Source organism: Pleurodeles waltl, chromosome 4_1, assembly GCF_031143425.1.
Source record: "Pleurodeles waltl isolate 20211129_DDA chromosome 4_1, aPleWal1.hap1.20221129, whole genome shotgun sequence".
Lineage (NCBI taxonomy): Eukaryota > Metazoa > Chordata > Amphibia > Caudata > Salamandridae > Pleurodeles > Pleurodeles waltl.
In genome coordinates, this window is record NC_090442.1 from 37,756,893 (window position 1) to 37,779,983 (window position 23,091).

The 23,091-nt window shown below is 46.6% G+C and overlaps 4 non-coding genes across 4 annotated transcripts; all 4 read right to left on the reverse strand.

Annotated features, from left to right (window-relative positions):
* Positions 1 to 7,976: 7,976 nt before the first annotated feature.
* TRNAR-UCG (transfer RNA arginine (anticodon UCG)) lies at positions 7,977 to 8,049 on the reverse strand. The gene has a single exon. It is a non-coding gene; the product is annotated as a tRNA-Arg (tRNA).
* Positions 8,050 to 9,800: 1,751 nt separating this feature from the next.
* Positions 9,801 to 9,873, reverse strand: TRNAR-UCG (transfer RNA arginine (anticodon UCG)). Its single transcript has one exon. It is a non-coding gene; the product is annotated as a tRNA-Arg (tRNA).
* A 10,804-nt stretch (positions 9,874 to 20,677) lies between these two features.
* TRNAR-UCG (transfer RNA arginine (anticodon UCG)) lies at positions 20,678 to 20,750 on the reverse strand. Its single transcript has one exon. It is a non-coding gene; the product is annotated as a tRNA-Arg (tRNA).
* Positions 20,751 to 22,501: 1,751 nt separating this feature from the next.
* On the reverse strand, positions 22,502 to 22,574 carry TRNAR-UCG (transfer RNA arginine (anticodon UCG)). The gene has a single exon. It is a non-coding gene; the product is annotated as a tRNA-Arg (tRNA).
* Between the last annotated feature and the right edge of the window lie 517 nt (positions 22,575 to 23,091).

Consider the following 23,091-nt stretch of genomic DNA (forward strand, 5'->3'; position numbering starts at 1 on the left):
AACCAGTGCTGCAGGCCCACTAGTAGCATTTGATTTACAGGCCCTGGCACCTCTAGTGCACATTACTAGGGACTTACTAGTAATTCAAATATGCCAATCATGGATGAACCACTTATATACAATTTAAACAGGAGCACTTGCACTTTAGCACTGGTTAGCAGTGGTAAAGTGCCCAGAGCAACAAAAACAGCAAAATCAGAGTCCAGCACACATCAACAACCTGGGGAACAGAGGCAAAAAGTTAAGGGAGACCACGCCAAGGATGAAAAGTCTAACACGTGTCCCCCCCAGCTAAAAGTGGGGAGCAACTACCCAACCTCATGGGAGTTCTCATCACTAAGGCGGAAGAACCTGGACAGACCATCAGCATTGGCGTGTTCTGTACCGGGTCGATGTCCCACCGTAAAGTCCATCCCCTGTAGGGAAATGGACCACCTCAACAGTTTTGGGTTCTCACCCCTCATCTGCATTAACCATCTGAGGGGTCTGTGGTCGGTCTGAACTCGGAAGTGAGTCCCAAACAAGTAGGGTCTTAGCTTCTTCAGTGCCCAGACCACAGCAAACGCTTCACGTTCTATGGCACTCCACCTACGTTCCCTGGGTAGTAACCTCCTGCTAATGAAGGCTACGGGTTGATCTAGGCCCTCTTCATTCAGCTGTGAGAGTACTGCTCCAATACCATGCTCTGAGGCGTCTGTCTGTACAACAAACTCCGTGGAGTAGTCAGGTGCCTTCAGCACAGGTGCTGTGCACATGGCAGCCTTCAGGGCATCAAAAGCGTTCTGGCAAGCCTCTGTCCAGATCACTTTCTTGGGTTGCTTCTTAGAAGTCAACTCAGTTAAGGGGGTAACAATGGTACCATATCCCTTAACGAACCTCCTATAGTATCCTGTGAGACCTAAAAAGGCTCTCACTTCAGTCTGGGTCTTGGGAGGCTCCCAAGCCAGAATCGTGTCAATCTTAGGCTGTAGGGGTGCCACCTGGCCACTCCCCACCTGGTGTCCTAAGTACACAACAGAACCCTGCCCTATTTGGCACTTGCTCGCCTTAATAGTGAGGCCTGCCTTCTGCAGGGCCTCTAACACTCTCCAGAGGTGTTGCAGGTGTTCCTCCCATGTGGAACTAAACACAGCAATGTCATCCAGGTAGGCGGCACTGAACTCATCCAGTCCTGCCAACACCTGGTTGACCAACCTCTGAAAGGTGGCAGGGGCATTCTTCATCCCAAAGGGCATCACATTGAAGTGGAAGTGCCCATCGGGGGTAGAGAATGCTGACCTCTCCTTTGCCCCTTCAGTTAAGGCAATCTGCCAGTACCCAGATGTTAAATCAAACGTACTGAGGTACTTGGCAGCTCCTAACCGATCAATGAGCTCATCAGCTCGGGGGATGGGGTGTGCGTCAGTCTTGCTGACCGCATTGAGACCCCGGTAGTCCACACAGAACCTAAGTTCTGGAGTGGCACCAGGAGCAGTAGCCTTTGGGACCAAGACCACTGGGCTGGCCCAAGGACTGCTGGAGTGCTCAATAACCCTTAGGGCTAACATTTTGGAGACTTCCTCCTTAATGCAAGCCCTCACCCTGTCAGTCACCCTGTAAACCTTATGTTTAACAGGTGTACTGTCCCCAGTGTCCACATCATGTGTGCACAGGTGTGTGACTCCTGGGATCAGGGAAAACAGTGAGGCGAACTGTCCCAGCACGTGGCGACAGTCCCTCTGCTGTTCCTCAGTCAGGGAGGGGGAGAGGATCACTCCCTCCACAGACCCATCTTTCTCTCCTGCAGACAGGAGGTCAGGAAGAGGCTCACTCTCTTCCTCCACCCCGTCATCTGTCGCTAGGAGCATGGATAGCTCAGTTCGCTCAAAGTGTGGTTTGAGGCGGTTGACATGTAGGACCCTCAAGGGGTTCCTGGGGGATTGCAAGTCTACCAGATAGGTGACCTCGCTCTTTCTTTCCACCACCTCAAAAGGCCCAGTCCACTTATCTTGGAGAGCCCTAGGCTCTACTGGTGCCATGACCCACACTTTTTGTCCAGGCTGAAACTCAACCAGAGTGGCATTCTGGTCGTACCACCGTTTCATGTCCTCCTGGCTTGCTTCCAGGTTCTCCTGAGCGAGACGCCTGAAGCGGGCAGTCTGGTTTCTTAGTGCCAGCATGTAGCTAAATACATCCTGGGGTGGTTTACTAGGAGCTTTCTCCAAAGCCTCCTTCACCAGACTGAGCGGTCCCCTCACAGGGTGGCCATAGATGAGCTCAAAGGGGCTAAAGCCAAGTCCCTTTTGAGGCACCTCCCTGTAAGCGAACAGAAGGCATGGCAAGAGGACGTCCCACTTACGCCTCAAGGCCTCTGACAGGCCCTGAATCATGCCTTTCAAGGTGCGGTTGAATCTCTCAACCAGACCATTACTTTGGGGGTGGTAAGGGGTGGTGAACTTGTAGGTTACCCCACACACCTTCCACAGAGACTTCATATAAGTGGATATGAAGTTTGTACCCCTATCAGATACTACCTCCTTGGGGAACCCCATGCGGGTAAAAACCCCCATCAAGGCACGTCCCACCACGGGGGCGGTGACCGTCCTTAGAGGAATAGCTTCTGGGTACCGTGTGGCATGGTCCACCAAGACCAGGATGAACCTGTTGCCCAGGGCTGTCTTGGGATCCAGAGGCCCCACAATGTCAATTCCTACCCTTTCAAAGGGAGTACTGACTACCGGTAAAGGTTGGAGGGGAGCTTTGCATTTCCCCCCACTCTTGCCACTTGCCTGACAAGTCTGACAAGATCTACAATAAGCAGCTGACTGCTTGTTCATCAAGGGCCAGTAAAAGTGGGAGACAAGCCTCTTATAGGTCTTGTCCTGCCCTAGATGTCCTGCCAAAGGCACATCATGAGCCAAACCCAGTAGGAAGGTCCTGAAGCCCTGGGGTACCACCAGCATACGAGCTGACCCCGGCTCAGGAACCTTAGGCTCACTATACAGGAGGCCATCCTCCCAATAAATCAGGTGAGTACCTGGCGCCCCGCCAGCCGCCTGGGCTGCAGCCTGCTGCCGCAGTCCCTCAAGAGTAGGGCATTTCTTCTGCGCTGTGCAGAATACTTCCCTGGTGGGTCCCCCTTCCTGCTGCCACTGCGACAGCTCAGGGACCTCCCCCAGTTCAGCCACCTGTTCCCCTGTAGGTTCCGGGGCATCACCCTCAGGCTCTGCCTCCTCCCGGACCGTGGGAACTTCTGGGGCGGGTTTCCCGCGCCTCCTGCCTTTCCTCTTCTTGGCGGTCCCCTGGGCCACTGTTTCAGGCTCCAGGGGCTCTTGACTACCCTGATTGGCTGCCATAGACCGGGTGGATACGCATACCCACCCAGGCAGACCCAACATCTCCAAGTGAGACCTGTGTTCCACCTCCTTCCAAGGGGAATCCTCCAGGTCGTTGCCTAGCAAACAATCAACAGGCATGGTTGGACTCACAGCTACTTTCCAGGAACCTGAGACCCCCCCCCATTCAAAGGGAACCTGCGCCACTCTGCAGAGGCGCTCAGAGTTGTCTACTGCAACTACTTGGTGAAGTACCCGGGGATCAATCTGCTCTTCAGACACCAGGTGACTCCTCACTGTAGTCACACTGGCTCCTGTGTCTCTCAGAGCCTCCACCCTCTGTCCATTGATGGTCACCCATTGCCTGTACTTCTTAGTGTTATCAGGCACTAGGTTTCTCTGGACCATCTCACTGTCCCCTAGTGAGACAAGGGTCATTTCTGCTGGTTCCCACCCACCTGAAACCAACTCCTCCCCAAGCGCTACACTGGCCAAACCCTGGGACGGTGCACCAGTGGGTGCCGGTGTACTTTTGGGGCATTTGGGGTCCCCCCTCACATGACCCACCTGGTCACATGAATAGCACTTACGTAGGGGACCACCTGCCATTGGCTTCCCTTTGGAGAACCATGGCCTCTTTTCACTGGGGGGTTGGGAATCCTTACCCTGGGAATCAGTTTGGGGCCCTTTAGAGAACTCATCCTGTTTGCCCTTACCCCCCCCTTTCTTCTGAGAGGGACCCTGCCCACCCTTGGCGTGGTCTCCCCCATACCTCTTCTGGACCCTGGTGCTCTCCCAGCGGTCCGCTTCCTGTGCAAGCTTCCTGGGGTCAGTCAGCTTGCTGTCAATGAGGTGCTGGCGCAGCTCTGGAAAACATAAACTGTACAAGTGCTCCCAAGCAATTAAATTGTAAAGCCCCTCATACGTGTTTACCTTACTGCCCTTCACCCAACCATCCAGTGACCTGCAACAAGAATCAACACATTCCAACCATGTTTGGGATTCCTTTCTCTTGTAGGATCTAAACTTCTCTTTGTACTGCTCAGGGGTGAGACCATACCTGGTAAGTAAGGCCTCCTTCATGGCAGGGTAGGTGAGACTCTGAGCATCCCCTAAGGCCGTCAGTGTGTCCCTCCCCTCTGCCTCAAAATGCTTCCACAGGGCTGCCCCCCAATGAGCTTCAGGGACCAGGTTCATGTGGAGAGCTGACTCATAACCCTTGAACCACAAGTAGATATCATCCTCCCTCTTATAATCCCTCACAAGGTCTTTTGGGATGTGTACCCTTCTCTCAGGCTGCACTGTAGAATTGCTGCCACCATCCTTACTGGACTGGCTTCTATGATCTATCTCTTTCAAGCTAAGCTCATGAGCCATTGTTATCTTCTTCTCCTCAAGGGCTAGCCTTCTCTGCTCCAATTGGTACTCCCTTTCTGCCTGTCTGTCCTGTAACTCTTCAGGTGTCAGACCCTTGGAGGATACACTGCTACTTGCCCTAGAGATTCTCCCCTGAGACATAGCAGGCCCACCCACTACATCAGTGTGAGTGACTTGCAACTCCTCTTCCCCCTCTGGCTCCTCATCTGTGTGCCCCTCAGCTGCTTTGGCTGCCACCCAGGCCCTCAGCGCCTTTTGCAGCTCAACCTTCTTGGATGAGCTCTCAATGGGACAGCCAACATTCCTACAAAACTGCTTCAACTGAGCCACCTTGTAGCTCTCCAATTTCTCCAAATCAAAAGCAGTTTCAGCTAGGGCATCTCCAGACTGAGACATGATGAGAGGTTAAAAAAAAATATGCACAGTTCCAAAAACAGAAAAGCAAGTTCTCAAATGAAGTTTCAGCAAAGTCAATCCCGGGATCAGCGAAAAAAAAGAAACTGAATGCAGAGAAAAACAGTCCAAGTAAAAAACAAAAATCACAAGACTAGTAGTATGTGGTCACGTAGTGGTCTGAGATCAAAACAGTAGTGTACACTTAATTACTGTATGTCAAGTACAAATACAAGTCCAAATCCCGACCGCTGATCACCAATGTTAGAAATGGGGTCTTTGGTTGACAGTCAGGTTACCCCCTGTTCAAGCAAGGACCCTCACTCTAGTTAGGATAAAAGAGAATCACCCTCAGCTAACCCCTGCTTACCCCCTTGGTAGCTTGGCAGAGCAGTAGGCTTAACCTCAGAGTGCTGGGCGTAAAGTATTTGTACCAACACACACAGTAACTTAATGAAAACACTACAAAATGACACAACACCAGTTTAGAAAAATAGGAAATATTTATCTAGACAAAACAAGACCAAAACGACAAAAATCCAACATACACAAGTCAAGTTATGATTTTTAAAAGGTTTAAAATAAAAAGAGTCTTTAGGTAGTTGTAACAACACACTAGCGCTGCTAGTGTGTAAATGTACCTGGTTTGCGTCAAAAATAACCCCGCACGGGCTGTGCGCGTCGAAAATAACCCTGCACGGTTATATGCGTCGAAAACAACTCGGCACGGCGATGCGCGTCGAAACAGCCAGCCACGTGACGGTCCGAAAGTCCCGCGGCGCAGGTTGCGATCTCTCAGCCTTCGTCAGCGATGCTGCGCGTCGTTTCTCCTGCTCCGGGCGTCGATTCTTCGGTCGCGTTTCCTGCGGCGTCGTTTCTCAGCTGCGGAGCCGGCGTCGCGTCGTTTTCTCAGCCGCGATCGGATTCGCGTCGATCTTTTCTCCGCACGGCGCTCGGTGCGTGTATTTTTGTCCTTAGGCTGCCAGCCTCTCCTTTCAGGGTCCCAGGAACTGGAAGGGCACCACAGAGCAGAGTAGGGGTCTCTCCAGAGACTCCAGGTGCTGGCAGGAAGAAGTCTTTGCTATCCCTGAGACTTCAATAACAGGAGGCAAGCTCTACATCAAGCCCTTGGAGATTTCTTCTTCAAGATGGAAGGCACACAAAGTCCAGTCTTTGCCCTCTTACTCTGGCAGAAGCAGCACTGCAGGAAAGCTCCACAAAGCACAGTCACAGGCAGGGCAGCACTTGTTCCTCAGCGATCAGCTCTTCTCCAGGCAGAGGTTCCCCTTGATTCCAGAAGTGTTTCCAAATTGTGAGTTCAGGGATCCCAAACTCCACATGTCCATCTCTTCTCTAGGGGAATCTACACTTTAATCATATTTAAAGGTAGCCCCCATATTATCCTATGAGAGAGACAGACCTTGCAACAGTGAAAACGAAATTGGCAGTATTTCACTGTCAGGACATATAAACCACATTACTATCTGTCCTACCTTATCCATACACTGCACCCTGCCCTTGGGGCTACCTAGGGCATACCTTAGGGGTGCCTTACATGTAAGGAAAGGGAAGGTTTAGGCCTGGCAAGTGGGTACACTTGCCAAGTCGAATTTACAGTGTAAGAATACACATACAGACACTGCAGTGGCAGGTCTGAGACATGATTACAGAGCTACTTATGTGGGTGGCACAACCAGTGCTGCAGGCCCACTAGTAGCATTTGATTTACAGGCCCTGGCACCTCTAGTGCACATTACTAGGGACTTACTAGTAATTCAAATATGCCAATCATGGATGAACCACTTATATACAATTTAAACAGGAGCACTTGCACTTTAGCACTGGTTAGCAGTGGTAAAGTGCCCAGAGCAACAAAAACAGCAAAATCAGAGTCCAGCACACATCAACAACCTGGGGAACAGAGGCAAAAAGTTAAGGGAGACCACGCCAAGGATGAAAAGTCTAACACTCCGGCACACACCACTTCAATCTTACAGTTTTTGTGCTATCATAGGACCTTGGAACTTTTGGCAAGTGGACAGAAGCAGTCAGAGAACCACATCACAATACATACTCCTTTGTCTGATACCTTTCACAACAAACTGCTCTTGGAAAAAGACGTTAACCGGTCCTTGCTCTCAGACAGACACAGAAAGCCTATCACCACCTCTACGAACATATTTCAATCAAACCAATATATATCATTCAATAATTATGCCTCTGTATCAATATAACTACATCTCGAGACAGAAAGGAATTTAAAAAACAATCTGCCCATTTGAATAACCAGCAGAGTTTTAAGGACGTACAAATTGGAATGTGACAATTTCAAAGTTCCTCATTCATAAGAAGTCTGTGAGATAGTATATCAGAAAGATCTCAAGTGTATAGCAAAAATGGTTGTAAGGGTGATTTTTACCACACAATTGCAACTAGGTGCCTCAATCTGCAAGAGACCAGTCCTTGACAGATTACACAACTGGGGCAACAGCAAAGGCAGCAATTGTGTCAATCGTTTATGATTCTTCTCTAGTACTATACTTTTTCTGAGGGACAATTTGCATTATTCCTGGAGAAAATCATAGAGCTTCTACCCATGCATAGTTTCTGCTTTCTGCACGCACACACTCCCTGCAATGAATCTATCCACAGTTCTGTTCAGAATGATTGCGCCATGTCATATTGTTGTATACGTATTGCATATCCGTGGCATTTATGAAGAGGTACTTTGGTATGGCAGAAAGACAGAAAAGTAGCAATGCTGAAGGCATAACGTGACTGATTGTGCAGTTTGCATTGGGCTTTCTTAATGAGTGAGAGTGAAAGGAGTATTGTAAGAGTGTGTTTCCAGTTTGTATGTAAAGATAAGTTGGGTGCTGTGAGAAAAAGACTCAACCATGAAGGGACTCGAACCCTCAATCTTCTGATCCGAAGTCAGACGCCTTATCCATTAGGCCACATGGTCACTGACTGCAATAAGTTTGGGTGTTTAGGGTTAGGTGGTATGAATGGATGTGGAACATATCAATTACAGGTGCGCAGGACAGGATCCCATACCGTTCTTCATCTTCTTTCCATCAAAGGAGTTTTTTCAAACAATATCTAGATAATTTCCAAAGTTTCATATCTTATGATGTGCTTTTTTGCCGTTAATCCTCCTTCTTCTTTTATTGAATACTCTGTTTTATGCTGCAATGGTATTTTTGGATTATTTGAAAAGAGAATGAAACTGCTTTGACAGTAGTTCAGACTTCCCATTTATTGACTTGCTAATTTGCTCCCTGAATTAGCTTGTACAAGTGACATGAACAGGGCCTTGACCTAAGCACGTACCTGAAAGCCTGTCACCACCTCTAGAAATAAAATTCACAGCAGCTCAAAACATTCATTTTGAAAGAGAATATTTCAAGTGAGTCCAAGTTTAATTTCAATAAAGAAAGTTGTATAAAATGACACGCTGCACATTTGGGTAACCAGCATGACTCTTTTCAGTGAAGAAGTGGAATGGTTCTGTTGCAATATACTATCACCCTGGGAAGCTGCTACGAGGAAGAGTAAACAATATGATTAGGTTTCAGCAAAAATGTATTAGTTCAGGGTGTGCACCTCCGATAGACTTAAACTTACACACCCTGGTCTGTGAGAGTAGTGCCCTATCCATTGCGGCATTGAGGGTAATCTGCAAGACAGAGTTCCAAAATCATCCTTTCATCTCAGTTCATGGCCACATACAGTATTTCTGCAGTCATTCGTTTCACTTTTCTGTCTTTAATTAAACTGACCATTTTAAACCTCCGGCACACACCACTTCAATCTTACAGTTTTTGTGCTATCATAGGACCTTGGAACTTTTGGCAAGTGGACAGAAGCAGTCAGAGAACCACATCACAATACATACTCCTTTGTCTGATACCTTTCACAACAAACTGCTCTTGGAAAAAGACGTTAACCTGTCCTTGCTCTCAGACAGACACAGAAAGCCTGTCACCACCTCTACGAACATATTTCAATCAAACCAATATATATCATTCAATAATTATGCCTCTGTATCAATATAACTACATCTCAAGACAGAAAGGAAGTTAAAAAACAATCTGCCCATTTGAATAACCAGCAGAGTTTTAAGGACGTACAAATTGGAATGTGACAATTTCAGAGTTCCTCATTCATAAGAAGTCTGTGAGATAGTATATCAGAAAGATCTCAAGTTTATAGCAAAAATGGTTGTAAGGGTGATTTATACCACACAATCGCAACTAGGTGCCTCAATCTGCAAGAGACCAGTCCTTGACAGATTACACAACTTGGGCAACAGCAAAGGCAGCAATTGTGTCAATCCTTTATGATTCTTCTCTAGTACTATACTTTTTCTGAGGGACAATTTGCATTATTCCTGGAGAAAATCATAGAGCTTCTACCCATGCATAGTTTCTGCTTTCTGCACGCACACACTCCCTGCAATGAATCTACCCACAGTTCTGTTCAGAATGATTGCGCCATGTCATATTGTTGTATACGTATTGCATATCCGTGGCATTTATGAAGAGGTACTTTGGTATGGCAGAAAGACAGAAAAGTAGCAATGCTGAAGGCATAACGTGACTGATTGTGCAGTTTGCATTGGGCTTTCTTAATGAGTGAGAGTGAAAGGAGTATTGTAAGAGTGTGTTTCCAGTTTGTATGTAAAGATAAGTTGGGTGCTGTGAGAAAAAGACTCAACCATGAAGGGACTCGAACCCTCAATCTTCTGATCCGAAGTCAGACACCTTATCCATTAGGCCACATGGTCACTGACTGCAATATGTTTGGGTGTTTAGGGTTAGGTGGTATGAATGGATGTGGAACATATCAATTACAGGTGCGCAGGACAGGATCCCATACCGTTCTTCATCTTCTTTCCATCAAAGGAGTTTTTTCAAACAATATCTAGATAATTTCCAAAGTTTCATATCTTATGCTGTGCTTTTTTGCCGTTAATCCTCCTTCTTCTTTTATTGAATACTCTGTTTTATGCTGCAATGGTATTTTTGGATTATTTGAAAAGAGAATGAAACTGCTTTGACAGTAGTTCAGACTTCCCATTTCTTGACTTGCTAATTTGCTCCCTGAATTAACTTATACAAGTGACATGAACAGGGCCTTGACCTAAGCACGTACCTGAAAGCCTGTCACCACCTCTAGAAATAAAATTCACAGCAGCTCAAAACATTCATTTTGAAAGAGAATATTTCAAGTGAGTCCAAGTTTAATTTCAATAAAGAAAGTTGTATAAAATGACACGCTGCACATTTGGGTAACCAGCATGACTCTTTTCAGTGAAGAAGTGGAATCGTTCTGTTGCAATATACTATCACCCTGGCAAGCTGCTACGAGGAAGAGTAAACAATATGATTAGGTTTCAGCAAAAATGTATTAGTTCAGGGTGTGCACCTCCGATAGACTTAAACTTACACACCCTGGTCTGTGAGAGTAGTGCCCTATCCATTGCGGCATTGAGGGTAATCTGCAAGACAGAGTTCCAAAATCATCCTTTCATCTCAGTTCATGGCCCCATACAGTATTTCTGCAGTCATTCGTTTCACTTTTCTGTCTTTAATTAAACTGACCATTTTAAACCTCCGGCACACACCACTTCAATCTTACAGTTTTTGTGCTATCATATGACCTTGGAACTTTTGGCAAGTGGACAGAAGCAGTCAGAGAACCACATCACAATACATACTCCTTTGTCTGATACCTTTCACAACAAACTGCTCTTGGAAAAAGACGTTAACCGGTCCTTGCTCTCAGACAGACACAGAAAGCCTATCACCACCTCTACGAACATATTTCAATCAAACCAATATATATCATTCAATAATTATGCCTCTGTATCAATGTTAGAAATGGGGTCTTTGGTTGACAGTCAGGTTACCCCCTGTTCAAGCAAGGACCCTCACTCTAGTTAGGATAAAAGAGAATCACCCTCAGCTAACCCCTGCTTACCCCCTTGGTAGCTTGGCAGAGCAGTAGGCTTAACCTCAGAGTGCTGGGCGTAAAGTATTTGTACCAACACACACAGTAACTTAATGAAAACACTACAAAATGACACAACACCAGTTTAGAAAAATAGGAAATATTTATCTAGACAAAACAAGACCAAAACGACAAAAATCCAACATACACAAGTCAAGTTATGATTTTTTAAAGGTTTAAAATAAAAAGAGTCTTTAGGTAGTTGTAACACCACACTAGCGCTGCTAGCGTGAAAATGTACCTGGTTTGCGGCAAAAATAACCCCGCACGGGCGGTGTGCGTCGAAAATAACCCGGCACGGGTATATGCGTCGAAAACAGCTCGGCTCGGCGAGGCGCGTCGAAAAAGCCAGCCACGCGACGGTCCGAAGTCCCGCGGCGCTGGTTGCGATCTCTCAGCCTTCGTCAGCGATGCTGCGCGTCGTTTCTCCTGCTCCGGGCGTCGATTCTCCGGTCGCGTTTCCAGCGGCGTCGTTTCTCAGCTGCGGAGCCGGCGTCGCGTCGTTTTCTCAGCCGCGATCGGATTCGCGTCGATCTTTTCTCCGCACGGTGCTCGGTGCGTGTATTTTTGTCCTTAGGCTGCCAGCCTCTCCTTTCAGGGTCCCAGGAACTGGAAGGGCACCACAGAGCAGAGTAGGGGTCTCTCCAGAGACTCCAGGTGCTGGCAGGAAGAAGTCTTTGCTATCCCTGAGACTTCAACAACAGGAGGCAAGCTCTACATCAAGCCCTTGGAGATTTCTTCTTCAAGATGGAAGGCACACAAAGTCCAGTCTTTGCCCTCTTACTCAGGCAGAAGCAGCACTGCAGGAAAGCTCCACAAAGCACAGTCACAGGCAGGGCAGCACTTGTTCCTCAGCGATCAGCTCTTCTCCAGGCAGAGGTTCCCCTTTATTCCAGAAGTGTTTCTAAAGTTTGTAAGTTTGGGTGCCCTTCTTATACCCATTTTAGTCTTTGAAGTCACCTTCCTTCAAAGGGGACTCACACCTTCTTGTGAAATCCTGCCTTGCCCAGGCAAGGCCTCAGACACACACCAGGGGGCTGGAGACAGCATTGTCAGAGGCAGGCACAGTCCTTTCAGATGAGAGTGACCACTCCACCCCTCCCTCCTAGCAGAGATGGCTAATCAGGAATGCAGATCACACCCCAGCTCCCTTTGTGTCACTGTCTGGTGTGAGGTGAAAAACAACCCAACTGTCAAACTGACCCAGACAGGGAATCCACAAACAAGGCAGAGCCACAGAATGGTTTAAGCAAGAAAATGCTCACTTTCTAAAAGTGGCATTTCCAAACTCACAATCTCAAAATCAACTTTACTAAAAGATGTATTTTTAAATTGTGAGTTCAGGGATCCCAAACTCCACCTGTCCATCTACTCTCTAGGGGAATCTACACTTTAATCATATTTAAAGGTAGCCCCCATATTATCCTATGAGAGAGAGACAGACCTTGCAACAGTGAAAACGAAATTGGCAGTATTTCACTGTCAGGACATATAAACCACATTACTATATGTCCTACCTTATCCATACACTGCACCCTGCCCTTGGGGCTACCTAGGGCATACCTTAGGGGTGCCTTACATGTAAGGAAAGGGAAGGTTTAGGCCTGGCAAGTGGGTACACTTGCCAAGTCGACGTTACAGTGTAAAAATACACACACAGACACTGCAGTGGCAGGTCTGAGACATGATTACAGAGCTACTTATGTGGGTGGCACAACCAGTGCTGCAGGCCCACTAGTAGCATTTGATTTACAGGCCCTGGCACCTCTAGTGCACCTTACTAGGGACTTACTAGTAAATCAAATATGCCAATCATGGATAAACCACTTACATACAATTTAAACAGGAGAGCATATGCACTTTAGCACTGGTTAGCAGTGGTAAAGTGCTCAGAGTTGAAAAGCCAACAGCAACATGTCAGAAAAAAATAGGAGGCAGGAGGCGAAAAAGTCTGGGGATGACCCTGCATCAGCAAAAGTCCAACACGACCCCCTACCAGCCTAAAGCCAGGGGAGAACAATCAATACCTTGATGTACTTCCCTGATTGGGGCGATAGAACAGGGACCCAGGCCCACAACAGCAGGGGCATGTTCCAGTTCTACGCCTTCCTGACTCCAGTTGGATCCCTCTGTCCATACTCTCAGGGCCCACTAAGCTAACCCATGGGGAACCCTTCTCCACATCTACAGACACCATCTGTGCAACACCTAACTTTACTTTGCTCACAGATGTATTGCAATGGGCAGATAGTACCACCAGGGCCAACACAGTGGTGTTGCCCACTCCACCCCCGGGGTGTGACTCTCGTCCTCCCCCCCCCAGGGGCAACTCTGTCCACCAGGACAGCCAGCCACAGTGGCCCCAGACAACTGTCAGGGATGAGAGCCCGACCTCAGGCCTCTCTAACCACTGGGACTGTGGAGAGTGGGGGGTGGTAGCCCCAGGTGCTTGGCACCCTTTGACCACTCTCTCTTCCACCAGGTCAGGGATGTTAACCTGACCCTGGTCCTCCCCTCTGGGGCTCTGTACCCTCCCTGCAGAAGCGGCACCCCCAGAGTCAAAAACTGTCAGGGTGCTTGTAGAAGCAGTCCTGCACAATTCTTCCATCAGTGCAGGGATGTTAACCTGCAACTGATCCTCCAACCTGGGGTCTGTACCTTCAGGTTGGACTAGGGCCAGGGGTGAGGCTTCCCTCCCCCTGCCCTCTCTTCTGGGGTCCTGAACCACCCAACTAGGAGTGGCCCCCCCAGAAGACAACATGGTAGGGGCACTGTTAGCAGTAGCCCCTTCCTCCAGGTCAGGGGGGACACCCTTAACCTGGCCTCCCAATCCAGGGTCTGTACCCACAGACTGGATCACTGCCTGGCAAACCAGGGCTTCCTGGGGGGCATACCTACCCCCCACCAGGTCAGAGTTTACCCTCTGAACCTGGTCATCCAACCCAGGGTCACCACCCTGCGGTTGAACCACTGCCTGGCACACCAGGACTTCCTTGGGAGCACACTTACCCCCCATCAGGTCAGAGTTTACCCCCTGAACCTGATCATTCAACCCAGAGTCACCACCCTGCGGTTGAACCATTGCCTGGCACACCAGGACTTCCAGGGGGGCACACTTACCCCCCTCAAGGGACACACTGTCCCGAAGGGCCACACAAGAGTCTGGCTGGCGCAGGTCTCCTGACCTCTGCCCATCTGACAGAGTCTGGATTCCCCCCAACCCAGAAATGGTCTCACCAAGGTCATTCATGGGGGGCTCTGCTCTCAGAGCTGACCCCTGACCCTCCAGGTTCTCCACTGGGGTCCGCAACCCCCTCTCAACCCTCTGTCTGGACTTCTGCACCCCCTCACTAGGAGTGGTACTGCCAGACACCAGAACTGGTGGGACGCTGGCTACAGCCGCCCCCCCAAGTTCTCCTGACACTGTGGGGTCTCCCTCAACAGATGGCCCTACGGTACAGGCTAGGCTCCCCTCCTGGTGTTCCCGCAGGGAACCCTCCAGGACCTGGGACCGGATCTCGGGCACCTTGGGCCTCAACCCATCCCCATTCCCTCTCCTCTGAGACTGGACATGGGGTCCCTCACCCATCCCACTACACTGGGACCTACCTGGGACACTACAATCCTTCCCGACCTCACCTGGTTGGGAACTACCTAGACCACTCCTCTCAGGAGCACCCCCAAATGCCTCTTCAGACTCTCTGGTACTCACCCAGAAGTCTGCCTCCATTGTAAGCTCCCTGGGGTCAGAGAACTCACACTCCACCTGGTGTTGGCATAGCTCTGGAAAATAAGGACTAGACATATGCTCTCCAGCAATTACATCACTCAGCCCCTCACATGAATTAACCAAAGTACCCTTCACCCAACCATCCAGTGACTCTGCTTTGACAAAGCACCCCACATCACCCTCCTGAGACTGGTGAGACAGTACCTGACTGTCCCTGACACTCAACCCACACTCTTCTGGGATGTCTTCACACTCCATAACCAGGACTTCTACTTGGGGGGAACCCCTCTCCCTGTCACTCTCAACTAGAGTCAGTAGAGTGTCCCTCCCACCAGTAGGAATATGACTCCCCATGCCAGTTCCCCAATCCACCTCAGGGACCCTGTGCATCACTGGAGCTACCTCATACCCCTGAACCTCCTGGCGTGTGTTAACTCCCTCCTTCAAGTAGGGCACCACCTCTCTGGGCATGTGCACTTCTGCAGCATCACTGGATATACAATTGTTGCTGCCACCATTCCAGCTGGACTCAGCCCTCATGACTTCCAGCTCTTTCAATTTAAGCTCGTAAGCATAAATCATTTTTTTAATCTCTAAGTTCCTCCTCCTTTCTTCCAACTCCCAATTGAGCTTTTTCATCTCCCATTGGAACTCCCTCTCTGCCTGTCTGTCCTGTAACTCTTCAGGAGTCAGACCCTTGGGTGACACCCTGATACCCCTCCTGGGGACCCTCCCCCCAGGCGTAACAGGTTCCTCCACTACACCACTGTGTATCCTCTGCACTTCCCCACCCTTATTCTCCTCCTCTGTGTGCCCTCCAGCCTTCTTGATTGTCACCCAAGCCCTCTGTGCCTGTTGCAGCTCCCCCTCCCTGGTGGAGCTCTCAGTGGGACAGTCAAGATCTTTAAGGAACGGTTTCAATTGAGCAACTGAGTACTCCTTCAGTTTCTCCATTTTAAACACAGCTCCAGCTGTTGCATCTCCAGATTGAGACATGATGGTCACAAGTGCAAAGTTCCAAAAGGCAGAAAAAAATAATTTCCCAATGAAGTAAAAAGAATCAGTCAAGGGATCAGCAAAATCATGGAAGTAGAATAAAAAGAGTCCTTAAGAAAAAAATCAAAAGATCACCAAACAAGTAGTATGTGGTCACGTAGTGGTCTGAGATCAAAACAGTAGTGTACACTTAATTACTGTATGTCAAGTACAAATACAAGTCCAATCCCACCGCTGCCACCAATGTTAGAAATGGGGTCTTTGGTTGACAGTCAGGTTACCCCCTGTTCAAGCAAGGACCCTCACTCTAGTTAGGATAAAAGAGAATCACCCTCAGCTAACCCCTGCTTACCCCCTTGGTAGCTTGACAGAGCAGTAGGCTTAACCTCAGAGTGCTGGGCGTAAAGTATTTGTACCAACACACACAGTAACTTAATGAAAACACTACAAAATGACACAACACCAGTTTAGAAAAATAGGAAATATTTATCTAGACAAAACAAGACCAAAACGACAAAAATCCAACATACACAAGTCAAGTTATGATTTTTTAAAGGTTTAAAATAAAAAGAGTCTTTAGGTAGTTGTAACACCACACTAGCGCTGCTAGCGTGAAAATGTACCTGGTTTGCGGCAAAAATAACCCCGCACGGGCGGTGTGCGTCGAAAATAACCCGGCACGGGTATATGCGTCGAAAACAGCTCGGCTCGGCGAGGCGCGTCGAAAAAGCCAGCCACGCGACGGTCCGAAGTCCCGCGGCGCTGGTTGCGATCTCTCAGCCTTCGTCAGCGATGCTGCGCGTCGTTTCTCCTGCTCCGGGCGTCGATTCTCCGGTCGCGTTTCCAGCGGCGTCGTTTCTCAGCTGCGGAGCCGGCGTCGCGTCGTTTTCTCAGCCGCGATCGGATTCGCGTCGATCTTTTCTCCGCACGGTGCTCGGTGCGTGTATTTTTGTCCTTAGGCTGCCAGCCTCTCCTTTCAGGGTCCCAGGAACTGGAAGGGCACCACAGAGCAGAGTAGGGGTCTCTCCAGAGACTCCAGGTGCTGGCAGGAAGAAGTCTTTGCTATCCCTGAGACTTCAACAACAGGAGGCAAGCTCTACATCAAGCCCTTGGAGATTTCTTCTTCAAGATGGAAGGCACACAAAGTCCAGTCTTTGCCCTCTTACTCAGGCAGAAGCAGCACTGCAGGAAAGCTCCACAAAGCACAGTCACAGGCAGAGCAGCACTTGTTCCTCAGCGATCAGCTCTTCTCCAGGCAGAGGTTCCCCTTTATTCCAGAAATGTTTCTAAAGTTTGTAAGTTTGGGTGCCCTTCTTATACCCATTTTAGTCTTTGAAGTCACCTTCCTTCAAAGGGGACTCACACCTTCTTGTGAAATCCTGCCTTGCCCAGGCAAGGCCTCAGACACACACCAGGGGGCTGGAGACAGCATTGTCAGAGGCAGGCACAGTCCTTTCAGATGAGAGTGACCACTCCACCCCTCCCTCCTAGCAGAGATGGCTAATCAGGAATGCAGATCACACCCCAGCTCCCTTTGTGTCACTGTCTGGTGTGAGGTGAAAAACAACCCAACTGTCAAACTGACCCAGACAGGGAATCCACAAACAAGGCAGAGCCACAGAATGGTTTAAGCAAGAAAATGCTCACTTTCTAAAAGTGGCATTTCCAAACTCACAATCTCAAAATCAACTTTACTAAAAGATGTATTTTTAAATTGTGAGTTCAGGGATCCCAAACTCCACCTGTCCATCTACTCTCTAGGGGAATCTACACTTTAATCATATTTAAAGGTAGCCCCCATATTATCCTATGAGAGAGAGACAGACCTTGCAACAGTGAAAACGAAATTGGCAGTATTTCACTGTCAGGACATATAAACCACATTACTATATGTCTTACCTTATCCATACACTGCACCCTGCCCTTGGGGCTACCTAGGGCATACCTTAGGGGTGCCTTACATGTAAGGAAAGGGAAGGTTTAGGCCTGGCAAGTGGGTACACTTGCCAAGTCGACTTTACAGTGTAAAAATACACACACAGACACTGCAGTGGCAGGTCTGAGACATGATTACAGAGCTACTTATGTGGGTGGCACAACCAGTGCTGCAGGCCCACTAGTAGCATTTGATTTACAGGCCCTGGCACCTCTAGTGCACCTTACTAGGGACTTACTAGTAAATCAAATATGCCAATCATGGATAAACCACTTACATACAATTTAAACAGGAGAGCATATGCACTTTAGCACTGGTTAGCAGTGGTAAAGTGCTCAGAGTTGAAAAGCCAACAGCAACATGTCAGAAAAAAATAGGAGGCAGGAGGCGAAAAAGTCTGGGGATGACCCTGCATCAGCAAAAGTCCAACAATCAATATAACTACATCTCGAGACAGAAAGGAATTTAAAAAACAATCTGCCCATTTGAATAACCAGCAGAGATTTAAGGACGTACAAATTGGAATGTGACAATTTCAGAGTTCCTCATTCATAAGAAGTCTGTGAGATAGTATATCAGAAAGATCTCAAGTTTATAGCAAAAATGGTTGTAAGGGTGATTTATACCACACAATCGCAACTAGGTGCCTCAATCTGCAAGAGACCAGTCCTTGACAGATTACACAACTGGGGCAACAGCAAAGGCAGCAATTGTGTCAATCCTTTATGATTCTTCTCTAGTACTATACTTTTTCTGAGGGACAATTTGCATTATTCCTGGAGAAAATCATAGAGCTTCTACCCATGCATAGTTTCTGCTTTCTGCACGCACACACTCCCTGCACTGAGTCTACCCACAGTTCTGTTCGGAATGATTGTGCCATGACATATTGTTGTATACGTATTGCATATCCGTGGCATTTATGAAGAGGTACTTTGGTATGGCAGAAAGACAGAAAAGTAGCAATGCTGAAGGTATAACATGACTGATTGTGCAGTTTGCATTGGGCTTTCTTAATGAGTGAGAGTGAAATGATTATTGTAAGAGTGTATTTCCAGTTTGAATGTAAATATAAGTTGGGTGCTGTGACAAAAAGACTCGACCATGAAGGGACTCGAACCCTCAATCTTCTGTTCCGAAGCCTTATCCATTAGGCCACATGGTCACTGACTGCAATAAGTTTGGGTGTTTAGGGTTAGGTGGTATGAATGGATGTGGAACAGATCAATTACAGGTGCGCAGGACAGGATCCCATACCGTTCTTCATCTTCTTTCCATCAAAGGAGTTTTTTCAAACAATATCTAGATAATTTCCAAAGTTTCATATCTTATGATGTGATTTTTTGCCGTTAATCCTCCTTCTTCTTTTATTGAATACTCTGTTTTATGCTGCAATGGTATTTTTGGATTATTTGAAAAGAGAATGAAACTGCTTTGACAGTAGTTCAGACTTCCCATTTATTGACTTGCTAATTTGCTCCCTGAATTAGCTTATACAAGTGACATGAACAGGGCCTTGACCTAAGCACGTACCTGAAAGGCTGTCACCACCTCTGGAAATAAAATTCACAGCAGCTCAAAACATTCATTTTGAAAGAGAATATTTCAAGTGAGTCCAAGTTTAATTTCAATAAAGAAAGCTGTATAAAATGACACGCTGCGCATTTGGGTAACCAACATGACACTTTTCAGTGAAGAAGTGGAATGGTTCTGTTGCAATATACTATCACCCTGGCAAGCTGCTACGAGGAAGAGTAAACAATATGATTAGGTTTCAGCAAAAATGTATTAGTTCAGGGTGTGCACCTCAGATAGACTTAAACTTACACACCCTGGTCTGTGAGAGTAGTGCCCTATCCATTGCGGCATTGAGGGTAATCTGCAAGACAGAGTTCCAAAATCATCCTTTCATCTCAGTTCATGGCTACATACAGTATTTCTGCAGTCATTTGTTTCACTTTTCTGTCTTTAATTAAACTGACCATTTTAAACCTCCGGCACCCACCACTTCAATCTTACCGTTTTTGTGCTATCATAGGGCCTTGGAACTTTTGGCAAGTGGACAGAAGCAGTCAGAGAACCACATCACAATACATACTCCTTTGCCTGATACCTTTCACAACAAACTGCTCTTGGAAAAAGACGTTAACCGGTTCTTGCTCTCAGACAGACACAGAAAGCCTATCACCACCTCTACGAACATATTTCAATCAAACCAATATATATCATTCAACAATTATGCCTCTGTATCAATATAACTACAACTCGAGACAGAAAGGAATTTAAAAAACAATCTGCCCTTTTGAATAACCAGCATAGTTTTAAGGACGTACAAATTGGAATGTGACAATTTCAGAGTTCCTCATTCATAAGAAGTCTGTGAGATAGTATCCCAGAACGATCTCAAGTTTATAGCAAAAATGGTTGTAAGGGTGATTTTTACCACACAATTGCAACTAAGTGCCTCAATCTGCAAGAGACCAGTCCTTGACAGATTACACAACTGGGGCAACAGCAAAGGCAGCAATTGTGTCAATCGTTTATGATTCTTCTCTAGTACTATACTTTTTCTGAGGGACAATTTGCATTATTCCTGGAGAAAATCATAGAGCTTCTACCCATGCATAGTTTCTGCTTTCTGCACGCACACACTCCCTGCACTGAGTCTACCCACAGTTCTGTTCGGAATGATTGTGCCATGACATATTGTTGTATACGTATTGCATATCCGTGGCATTTATGAAGAGGTACTTTGGTATGGCAGAAAGACAGAAAAGTAGCAATGCTGAAGGTATAACATGACTGATTGTGCAGTTTGCATTGGCCTTTCTTAATGAGTGAGAGTGAAATGAGTATTGTAAGAGTGTGTTTCCAGTTTGTATGTAAAGATAAGTTGGGTGCTGTAACAAAAAGACTCAACCATGAAGGGACTCGAACCCTCAATCTTCTGATCCGAAGTCAGACGCCTTATCCATTAGGCCACATGGTCACTGACTGCAATATGTTTGGGTGTTTAGTGTTAGGTGGTATGAATGGATGTGGAACATATCAATTACAGGTGCGCAGGACAGGATCCCATACCGTTCTTCATCTTCTTTCCATCAAAGGAGTTTTTTCAAACAATATCTAGATAATTTCCAACGTTTCATATCTTATGATGTGCTTTTTTGCCGTTAATCCTCCTTCTTCTTTTATTGAATACTCTGTTTTATGCTGCAATGGTATTTTTGGATTATTTGAAAAGAGAATGAAACTGCTTTGACAGTAGTTCAGACTTCCCATTTCTTGACTTGCTAATTTGCTCCCTGAATTAACTTATACAAGTGACATGAACAGGGCCTTGACCTAAGCACGTACCTGAAAGCCTGTCACCACCTCTAGAAATAAAATTCACAGCAGCTCAAAACATTCATTTTGAAAGAGAATATTTCAAGTGAGTCCAAGTTTAATTTCAATAAAGAAAGTTGTATAAAATGACACGCTGCACATTTGGGTAACCAGCATGACTCTTTTCAGTGAAGAAGTGGAATCGTTCTGTTGCAATATACTATCACCCTGGCAAGCTGCTACGAGGAAGAGTAAACAATATGATTAGGTTTCAGCAAAAATGTATTAGTTCAGGGTGTGCACCTCCGATAGACTTAAACTTACACACCCTGGTCTGTGAGAGTAGTGCCCTATCCATTGCGGCATTGAGGGTAATCTGCAAGACAGAGTTCCAAAATCATCCTTTCATCTCAGTTCATGGCCCCATACAGTATTTCTGCAGTCATTCGTTTCACTTTTCTGTCTTTAATTAAACTGACCATTTTAAACCTCCGGCACACACCACTTCAATCTTACAGTTTTTGTGCTATCAGAGGACCTTGGAACTTTTGGCAAGTGGACAGAAGCAGTCAGAGAACCACATCACAATACATACTCCTTTGTCTGATACCTTTCACAACAAACTGCTCTTGGAAAAAGATGTTAACCGGTCCTTGCTCTCAGACAGACACAGAAAGCCTATCACCACCTCTACGAACATATTTCAATCAAACCAATATATATCATTCAATAATTATGCCTCTGGATCAATATAACTACATCTCGAGACAGAAAGGAATTTAAAAAACAATCTGCCCATTTGAATAACCAGCAGAGTTTTAAGGACGTACAAATTGGAATGTGACAATTTCAGAGTTCCTCATTCATAAAAAGTCTGTGAGATAGTATATCAGAAAGATCTCAAGTTTATAGCAAAAATGGTTGTAAGGGTGATTTATACCACACAATCGCAACTAGGTGCCTCAATCTGCAAGAGACCAGTCCTTGACAGATTACACAACTGGGGCAACAGCAAAGGCAGCAATTGTGTCAATCCTTTATGATTCTTCTCTAGTACTATACTTTTTCTGAGGGACAATTTGCATTATTCCTGGAGAAAATCATAGAGCTTCTACCCATGCATAGTTTCTGCTTTCTGCACGCACACACTCCCTGCAATGAATCTACCCACAGTTCTGTTCAGAATGATTGCGCCATGTCATATTGTTGTATACGTATTGCATATCCGTGGCATTTATGAAGAGGTACTTTGGTATGGCAGAAAGACAGAAAAGTAGCAATGCTGAAGGCATAACGTGACTGATTGTGCAGTTTGCATTGGGCTTTCTTAATGAGTGAGAGTGAAAGGAGTATTGTAAGAGTGTGTTTCCAGTTTGTATGTAAAGATAAGTTGGGTGCTGTGAGAAAAAGACTCAACCATGAAGGGACTCGAACCCTCAATCTTCTGATCCGAAGTCAGACACCTTATCCATTAGGCCACATGGTCACTGACTGCAATATGTTTGGGTGTTTAGGGTTAGGTGGTATGAATGGATGTGGAACATATCAATTACAGGTGCGCAGGACAGGATCCCATACCGTTCTTCATCTTCTTTCCATCAAAGGAGTTTTTTCAAACAATATCTAGATAATTTCCAAAGTTTCATATCTTATGCTGTGCTTTTTTGCCGTTAATCCTCCTTCTTCTTTTATTGAATACTCTGTTTTATGCTGCAATGGTATTTTTGGATTATTTGAAAAGAGAATGAAACTGCTTTGACAGTAGTTCAGACTTCCCATTTATTGACTTGCTAATTTGCTCCCTGAATTAGCTTATACAAGTGACATGAACAGGGCCTTGACCTAAGCACGTACCTGAAAGCCTGTCACCACCTCTAGAAATAAAATTCACAGCAGCTCAAAACATTCATTTTGAAAGAGAATATTTCAAGTGAGTCCAAGTTTAATTTCAATAAAGAAAGTTGTATAAAATGACACGCTGCACATTTGGGTAACCAGCATGA